Below are 9,627 nucleotides of genomic sequence, written 5' to 3' on the forward strand. Positions count from 1 at the left end.
ACTAGCGCGGACTAGCGCGGTAGCCTCCTCACCCGCTTGTGCTTTGCCCCCAGCCCCAGAGTCTCCTCACAACAGCAATGTCTGTGAATCTGTCTGCACTTCTCAGCTCCTCTCAGCTCCCAGTCCACGCAGGGCTCACATTTCCAGAGCACTAAACCTCTCCATCTTTCCATGCCCCATGTCTGGTCTTCTCCTTCCCCCACCCCCAACCCAGCCATTCCCTGATGCTCCAGGAGTTTTGCACCTCCGTGATCCTCCATGGCGGAGGAGCCTTTCAGTCAGTTCCCAGAGGGACTCCGTGGGCCTCTGCTATCTTCTCCTGCCTTCTGCCCCCTCCTCTCTGGAGTCAGCTGGCCTCTTCAGGTGGAGCTCTGGAGAACATGTCGTCTCCACTGTGTCCAGTTCCTGGGTCTCCAAAATGGTTCAGCCACTTTGGGGCTGCACAGTTCCCTTATAAAATCTGAGGAACACTGAGTGCTATGAGAGAAGAGGTGACCCCAGAATGTGTCCCAGACCACCACTAACTCCCTCATTCATTCACTCATTCATCCATTCATTCATCATCACCCACTCATGATGACATGGAGTTTTGTCCCCCACCTCAGACACTCAACCCTTCTTTGTGCTGAGAGGACGCGTTCCTGCGCCTCTTAAAGATTTTGTGCTTGATTCTGACACTGGTTACCCCATCCTACACACTGCACCCAAACCTGCTCCTGCGTTCGGCTCCTCTTGGTTGTGGAACACCCACCTGCTCCACCCTCTTTTCACATTGCCCCTGTGAGGTCACGCTTGTCTCCTGGCTCGTCCCACTCAACGCAGCGACGGCCTCTGGGCTGTGCATTTTGCTGCAGGTGACAGCATTTCCTGTTATTTCAGGTGGGAAAGTGCTCTGTTGTGCAAGTCCTTCACAGTTCCCTGCTGGATGCTTAGGCCTTCACACAGACCCTGGACGCTTCTTAAGACCCGAGCTGCAGTGAGCAGGAGCTGAGGTCTCGTCACCTGGCTTTATCTAGCTAGAGAGGGGGTGTCTGTTTAGAGCTGCCCCCAGGTCTAAGGACCAGGCCTACACCCCCTCCCCAGGTACTCTCTCAGTCATTCATTTCTTGTCTTTATTTTCTCAGTGGTGACTGGGTCCGGCCTGCACCGGCTGGCGGGCTACAGACAAGGGCTCTGGTGCTGTGCCACACTTCCAGACCACTTTTAAGTGTTTATTTTGAGAGATCATCTCACCAGGTTGCCCAGGCTGCCCTTAAAGCCTGATTCCCCTGCCTGTGTCTCCCAGTTGGTGGGATTTTGGCAGTAAAGCCACAGTGGTAAGCAAGCGTGAGCATGAGGTGCCGGGAGCGAGTCTTGGACTTACTTGCTATATGTTTGGCCAGGGAGATGATGCTCTGGAGTTGTGGTTTGATAGATGGAAAGTGGCCGGGCGGTGGTGGCGCACGCCTTTAACCCCAGCACTCGGGAGGCAGAGGCAGGCAGAACTCTGTGAGTTCGAGGCCAGCCTGGTCTACAAGAGCTAGTTCCAGGACAGGCTCCAAAGCTACAGAGGGGGAGGGGGTAGAACAGGAGGGTCAGGAGTTCATCATCAGCCTCTTAAAATTCTTCCCAAGTTTTGAGCCCAGTGGGATCCTCAACTCCCAGGGGACCCAAAAGTGACAGAGTTTAGCTGTATTCACTGGTCAGAGTGCAGATCCAGGGGCAGAATGGATTGCTGTTGCCATAGCCAGTGTGGTAGATGGTACTTGGTACTCCATGGCTAGCCCACAGTCACAAATGCAGGCTATATTCACACGACCGATACTAGTGATGGTTTGTTCTGCGATCTGTTGCTGTAACTCCTGAAACCTGAGGTGTTTCCAGTGCCCTCCTGGCTGCTCCAGTTGTTGGGAGTCTATTTTGGCACATCCCCGTTGTGACAGTAATGAAGAAATTCAGACATCATGAATCTTGAAAATCATTGTTTTTCAAGACAGAGTTTCTCTTTGTAGCCCTGACTGTCCTGGAACTCACTCCATAGACCAGGCTGGCCTTGAACAAACGGCGTGACTGAACTTCTTTGCAAGGTCCTGTCTGCAGATTTAAAAAACTGGCCTGGAGGAATAACTCAGCAGTTAAGAAGGTGCCCACTCTTGTAGAGGACCTGGGTTCAAATCCCAGGACCACATTAGGTGCTCATAACTGCCTGTAACTCCATCTCTAGGGCACTCATTGCTTCCACAGGCACCTGTATACACACACACACGCACACATGCACAGGCGCACACACACACACACACATTAAAGGAAAACTCAAAAGTATTTTTTTAATTTAAGCAAAAATATAAGGAATTGGGCTGGAGAGATGGCTCAGAGGTTAAGAGCACTGGCTGCTCTTCCAGAGGTCCTAAGTTCAATTCCCAGCAACCACATGGTGGCTCACAACCATCTGTACTGAGATCTGGCGCCCTGCTCTGGCGTGCAGGCATACATCGAGGCAGAAAGTTGTATACATAATCAATAAATCTTAAAATATATATATGGAATTGGTGGATACTCGGGGCTGGCAAGATGGCTCCAACTGTCCCAATCCCTAGAATCAGCGTGATGGAAAGAGAAGGGAGACTCCACGCTGTTCTCTGACCTCATCTTGGTGATGTGGTTGAGCACGTGCATGCGCATGCACGTGTGATTTGAAAGCCAAGTTTGTTAGTGTGCACCATTAATCCCAGCACTCTGGAGGCAGAGGCCGGCAGATCTCTGGATTTGAGGCCAGCCTGGTCTACTGAGGGAGTTTCAGGACAGTCAGGGCTATATAGAGAAACCCTGAGTTAAAAAAAAAGAAAAAGAAGTGTAATTTAAAAATAAAGTAAATGTGGAATGTGTTCTATTGTATGTATGCTATATCTCAATATGAATCCTCAAAACTTTTTTTTCTTTTTTTTTTTTTTAAGATATTGCTGGGTGGTGGCGTACACCTTTAATCCCAGCACTCGGGAGGCAGAGGCAGGCGGATCTCTGTGAGTTCGAGACCAGCCTGGTCTACAGAGCTAGTTCCAGGACAGGCTCCAAAACCACAGAGAAACCCTGTCTCGAAAAAAAAAAAAAGATATATATATTTATTATGTATACAACTTTCTGCCTCCATGTATACCCAAACGCCAGAGGAGGGCGCCAGATCTCATTACAGATGGTTTGGAGCCACCGTGTGGTTGCTGGAAATTGAACTCAGGACCTCTGGAAGAGCAGAGGGCGCTCTTAACCACACTGAGCCATCTCTCCAGCACGAATCCTCAAAACTTTATTATGAGGGAAGACTTGTCAGAAGATATCTAGAAGAGACCCTGTGGGAGGGCTCTTACCCAGCATGCACCAGGCCCTGGCTTCCACCCCCAGCACTACACAACCAGGAGCGATTCTAGCACTCAGAGGTGGAAGCAGGAGGGTCAGGAATTGAAGGACTTTTTCAACTACGCAGCCGATGTGAGCTAGCCTGGACTTCAGGAGGTGTGGGAAAGAGAAAGAGAGAAGAGACATTAGGCCTGTCTGCATTCGAATCACTGCTGTGTCATCAAGGCTGTGTGACCTTGAGTGACTCGGTTAGCCTCTCTGACACTCACACGATGTTTCTTGTTTGATCCCCCCCCCCAACCCCGCCCTCCAGGATCGCTCAGATCTACACCATCTGCTAAGTGGAAGTGACAGCGGCGCGCAGTTCCCAGAGGTCACCAGAACTAAGCAGCCTGCAGCCACCACCAAGCTGATGCTCAGTAACAGACTGCCCCTGTTCTTGCTGCAGCTGTAGTAATAGGTGAAGATCTAGAAAACGCACCCAGGACAGTGACATACACCTGTAAACCCAATCCTTAGACAGCTGGGGCAGGAAGATCTCCATGAGTGGGCAGCCAGCCTGGCCTACAAAGTGAGCCCCTTCCTTCCTGCCTTCCTGCCTTTCTTCTTTCCTTTTTTCCTCTTTTTCTTTTCTTCTGAGACATGGTTTCCTGTGTTACCCTGAGTGTCCTGGAACTAATTCACTAATTCTATGGACCAGGCTGACCTTGAACTCAGAGATCCGCCTGCCTCTGCCTCCTGAGTGCTGGGATTAAAGGCACGCGCCACCACCACCCAGTTTACACCATTTTTAAAACCTTCTCGGAGTTGTCCTGACAGTAGGTAGGTAGAGGACTTGGGTTCCACACCCAACGCTGCAAAGCTTAATAAACATACATAACTTACCAAATTACAAAAGGAGCCGCAGGAAACACAACTGTCAACACACACACACGGGATGCATTTTCCCGGATTTGAGCTTCTGTGCGCTAACGTCAGCAAGGATGTGCTCTCGTGTAGACCTTCATTTTGAAAAGGGGAGGAGGCCAAGCAAGACCTCAGATAGCCACAGCAGCCAGGACAGGCTGGGAATAGCAGAGGCTTGGGAGACTACAGTGGGAGAATCCAGAAGGGAGTGCTGGTGTTAGGGGCAGGCCTGGGGCCTGCACTCACTGCGCCTCCCACTGATGACAAAGTACTGGGTACTAAGCACCTGTCCCTCCCACCCTGAGCTCTGGCTTCTGCAGTCTGGGTGGAGCTCAGTGGATACAGCTCTCCCCTGGGAGCTGGGACTCAGTCAGTGTTGACTCATGGCTCCAGGGCTCAGGTAGCTTTCTCTCTTGGGGATTGTTGGGTTTCCTCACAGCAAGGAAGAGTAGTAAGACTGGTCCCCAGAGAACAAGGCATGACTTGGCTTCCTGTTGCCCACAGTGACCTCAAACTCATTACACAGTAGAGCTTGACACTGAACTCCTTAATCCTCCCACCTCCCTCTTCCGAGAGTTGCTGCGATTACAGGTGTGTACCAGCACTCGGCCCAATCAGGACTTTTTATTACTTCTATTGAATCCTAATGATCACAGGGGCCTTGGGTTCCAGGTGCCAAGGTATAAACTCCAGCTCCTGATAGGAAGGGCCAGGTCGAAAGGGCACGCAAGGGAAAACGCAGACGGTACAGCCCGCCTCAGGAACCGAAGGCTTTGCAGGCAAGGGACAAAGAGGGACAAGCTCACTCACAGGTCAGGGAGAAAAACAGGCATTGCAAGTTTGGGGATCCCAGGAATCCTACCTATAGCATAGAGAGTACCTGGGCCTCCAGCCAGGCTCCAGCCTGAGGCAGGAGAGTCAGTAATGAAGACTACTGTTCAGCATTGTTTTGGTTGATTTTGGGTTTTTTGAGAAAAGGTCTCGTGTAATCCAGGCTGGCCTTGAACTCACTATGCTGCCAAAGACGATGTTGAGCTGACTGATCATCCTGCCTCCAACCCCACCATGCTGGGGTCACAGATGGGACTGGGACAATACTTTAGCCACTTCTGATTTGTTTTTTTTTTTTAAACCACAGTCCCAGAGCACACCTTACTGGTCACCAGATATCCCAAACCAGTTCTGAAAGTCTGTCCTTGAGTGTTGGTGGTACTCGGGAGGCAGAGGCAGGCAGATCTCTGTGAGTTCGAGGCCAGCCTGATCTACAAGAGCTAGTTACAGGACAGGTTCCAAAGCTACAGAGAAACCCAATCTCGGGGAAAAAAAATACCGAAAGTCTGTCCTTATAGCTCCTGTTTATGTTTGATTCCCCTGTGGTGACATTGCCAAAAACCTCAGCTCTTAGGAGGGAGACATAGAAGATGAGAAGTTCAAAGGCAAGCCTGGTAACTTAGTGACTCTGTCTCAAAATAAAAATAACAAGTGTGGTACTATAAGCCAGAAAGAGAGAGACAGAGAGCTAAAGAGAGGGAAAGGGAGGAAGGAAGGAAAGGAGGAACAATGGACCCAGGTGTAGCTCTGTAACAGACCACATGCCTACCCATGTAACACCTGGGTGTAGTGATTATTTTATTTGCGTTTTTTAATTGATTTATTTATTTATTAAAGATTTCTGTCTCTTCCCCGCCACCATCTCCCATTTCCCTCCCCCTCCCCCAATCAAGTCCCCCTCCCTCATCAGCCCAAAGAGTGATCAGGGTTCCCTGCCCTGTGGGAAGTCCAAGGACCACCCACCTCCATCCAGGTCTAGTAAGGTGAACATCCAAACTGCCTAGGCTCCCACTAAGCCAGTACGTGCAGTAGGATCAAAAACCCATTGCCAGTGATCTTGAGTTCTCAGTAGTCCTCATTGTCCGCTATGTTCAGCGAGTCCGGTTTTATCCCAGGCTTTTTCAGACCTGGGCCAGCTAGCCTTGGTGAGTTCCCAATAGAACATCCCCATTGTCTCAGTGTGTGGGTGCACCCCTCGCGGTCCTGAGTTCCTTACTCTTGCTCTCTCTCCTTCTGCTCCTGATTTGGACCTTGAGATTTCTGTCCGGTGCTCCAATGTGGGTCTCTGTCTCTGTCTCCTTTCATCTCCTGATGAAGGTTAATATTCAGGAGGATGCCTATATGTTTTTCTTTGGGTTCTCCTTATTTAGCTTCTCTAGGATCACTAATTATAGGCTCAATGTCCTTTGTTTATGGCTAGAAACCAAATATGAGTGAATACATCCCATGTTCCTCTTTTGGGTCTGGCTTACCTCACTTAGGATAGTGTTTTCCATTTCCATCCATTTGCATGCAAAATTCACATAGTCCTTGTTTTTTACTGCTGAGTAGTACTCTAATATGTATATATTCCATACTTTCTCCATTCATTCTTCCACTGAAGGGCATTTAGGTTGTTTCCAAGTTCTGGCTATTACAAACAATGCTGCTATGAACATAGTAGAGCATATACTTTTGTTGTATGATAAGACCTCTCTTGGGTATATTCCCAAGAATGGTATTGCTGGATCCTGGGGTAGGTTGATCCCGAATTTCCTGAGAAACCGCCACACTGCTTTCCAAAGTGGTTGCACAATTTGCATTCCCACCAGCAATGGATGAGTGTACCCGTTTCTCCACAACCTCTCCAGCAAAGGCTATCATTGGTGTTTTTTATTTTAGCCATTGTGACAGGTGTAAGATGATATCTTAAAGTTGTCTTGATTTGCATTTCCCTGATTGCTAAAGAAGTTGAGCATGACCTTAAGTGTCTTTTGGCCATTTGAACTTCTTCTGTTGAGAATTCTCTGTTCAGCTCAGTGCCCCATTTTATAATTGGGTTGATTAGCCTTTTACGATCTAGTTTCTTGGTTCTTTATATATTTTGGAGATCAGACCTTTGTCAGTTGCGGGGTTGGTGAAGATCTTCTCCCAGTCAGTGGGTTGCCTTTCTGTCTTAGTGACAGTGTCCTTTGCTTTACAGAAGCTTCTCAGTCTCAGGAGGTCCCATTTGTTCAATGTTGCCCTTAATGTCTGTGCTGCTAGCGTTATACGTAAGAAGTGGTCTCCTGTGTCCACGTGTTGTAGAGTACTTCCCACTTTCTCTTCTATCAGGTTCATTGTGTTAGGACTGATATTGAGGTCTTTAATCCATTTGGACTTGAGTTTTCTGCATGGTGATAGATATGGATCTATTTTCATTCTTCTACAGGCTGACATCCAGTTTTGCCAGCACAATTTGTTGAAGATGCTCTCATTTTTCCATTGTATACTTTGAGCTCCTTTATCGAAAATCAGGTGTTCATAGGTTTGTGGGTTAAAATTCGGGTCTTCTATACGATTCCATTGGTCGACTTCTCTGTTTTTATGCCAATACCAAGCTGTTTTCAATACTGTAGCTCTGTAATAGAGTTTGAAGTCAGGGACGGTAATGCCTCCAGACGATCCTTTATTGTATAAGATTGTTTTGGCTATCCTGGGTTTTTTGTTTTTCCAAATAAAGTTGATTATTGTCTTCTCCAGATCTGTGAAGAATTTTGATGGGATTTTGATGGGGATTGCATTGAATCTATAGATAGCTTTTGGTAGAATTGCCATTTTTACTATGTTGATCCTCCCAATCTAAGAGCAGGGGAGATCCTTCCATTTTCTGGTGTCCTCTTCAATTTCTTTCTTTCTTTCTTTCTTTTTAAATATTTATTTATTTATTATGTATACAATAATACATAATATGTCTGTGTCTATGTCTGCAGGTCAGAAGAGGGCACCAGACCCCATTACAGATGGTTGTGAGCCACCATGTGGTTGCTGGGAATTGAACTCAGGACCTTTGAAAGAGCAGGAAATGCTCTTAACCTCTGAGCCATCTCTCCAGCCCCTTCAATTTCTTTCTTCAAAGACTTAAAGTTCTTAGCCGGGCGGTGGTGGCGCACGCCTTTAATCCCAGCACTCGGGAGGCAGAGGCAGGCGGATTTCTGTAAGTTCAAGGCCAGCCTGGTCTACAAGAGCTAGATCCAGGACAGGCTCCAAAACCACAGAGAAACCCTGTCTCGAAAAACCGCAAAAAAAAAAAAAAAAAAAAAAAAAAAGACTTAAAGTTCTTGTCATATAGATCTTTCACTTCCTTGGTCAGAGTTACCCCAAAATATTTTATGCTATTTGTGGCTATTGTTAAAGGTGATGCTTCTCTGATTTCCTCTCTGTTTCCTTATCCTTAGTGTATAGGAAGGCCATTGATTTTTTGGAGTTGATCTTGTATCCTGCCACATTACTAAAGGTGTTTATCAGCTGTAGGAGTTCTTTGGTAGAGTTTTTGGGGTCGCTTATGTATGCTATCATATCATCTGCAAATAACGAAAGTTTAACTTCTTCCTTTCCAATACAAATCTACTTGGTCCCCTTATGTCGTCTTATTGCTATTGCTAGAACTTCAAGCACTATATTGAAGAGGTATGGCGAGAGTGGACATCCTTGTCGTGTTCCTGATTTTAGTAGGATGGCTTTGAGTTTTTCTCCGTTTAATTTAATGTTAGCTGTTGGCTTGCTGTAAATAGCTTTTATTATATTTAGGTATGACCCTTCTATCCCTAATCTCTCCAAGACCTTTATCATAAAGGGGTGTTGAATTTTGTCGAATGCTTTTTCAGCATCTAATGAAATGATCATATGGTTTTTTTCTTTCAGTTTATTTATATGGTGGATTACATTGATAGATTTGCGTATGCTGAACCAGCCCTGTATCTCTGGGATGAAGCCTGCTTGATAATGGATAATTTTTCTAATGTGTTCTTGGATTCGGTTTGCCAGTATTTTATTGAGAATTTTTGCATCGATATTCATGAGTGAGATTGGCCTGTAATTCTCTTTCTTGGTTGGGTCTTTGTGTGGTTTTGGTATCAGGGTAACTGTAGCTTCATAAAAGAAATTTGGCAATGACTCTTCTGTTTCTATATTGTGAAATACATTAAGGAGTATAGGTATTAGCTCTTCTTGGAAGTTCTGGTAGAATTCTGCATTGAAACCATCTGGTCCTGAGCTTTTTTTGGAAGGGAGATTTTTGATAACAGTTTCTAGTTCTTCGCGACTAACAGGTCTATTTAGATCGTTCACCTGGTCTTGGTTTAGCTTTGGTATGTGGCACTTATCTAAAAAAAATGTCCATTTCTTTTGCATTTTCCAGTTTTGAGGCATATAGGCTTTTGTAGTAAGATCTAATGATTCTCTGAATTTCCTCTGTGTCTGTGGTTATGTCCCCCTTTTCATTTCTGATCTTATTTATTTGTGTGTTCTCTCTCTGTTGTTTAATTAGTTTGGATAGGGGTTTGTCGATCTTGCTGATTTTCTCCAAGAACCACCTTTTTG

The sequence above is a fragment of the Microtus oregoni genome, unplaced genomic scaffold (genome assembly GCF_018167655.1).
Source record: "Microtus oregoni isolate MIOR12 unplaced genomic scaffold, Mior012 000000F_ref0000247, whole genome shotgun sequence".
In the NCBI taxonomy this organism is placed as follows: Eukaryota; Metazoa; Chordata; class Mammalia; order Rodentia; family Cricetidae; genus Microtus; species Microtus oregoni.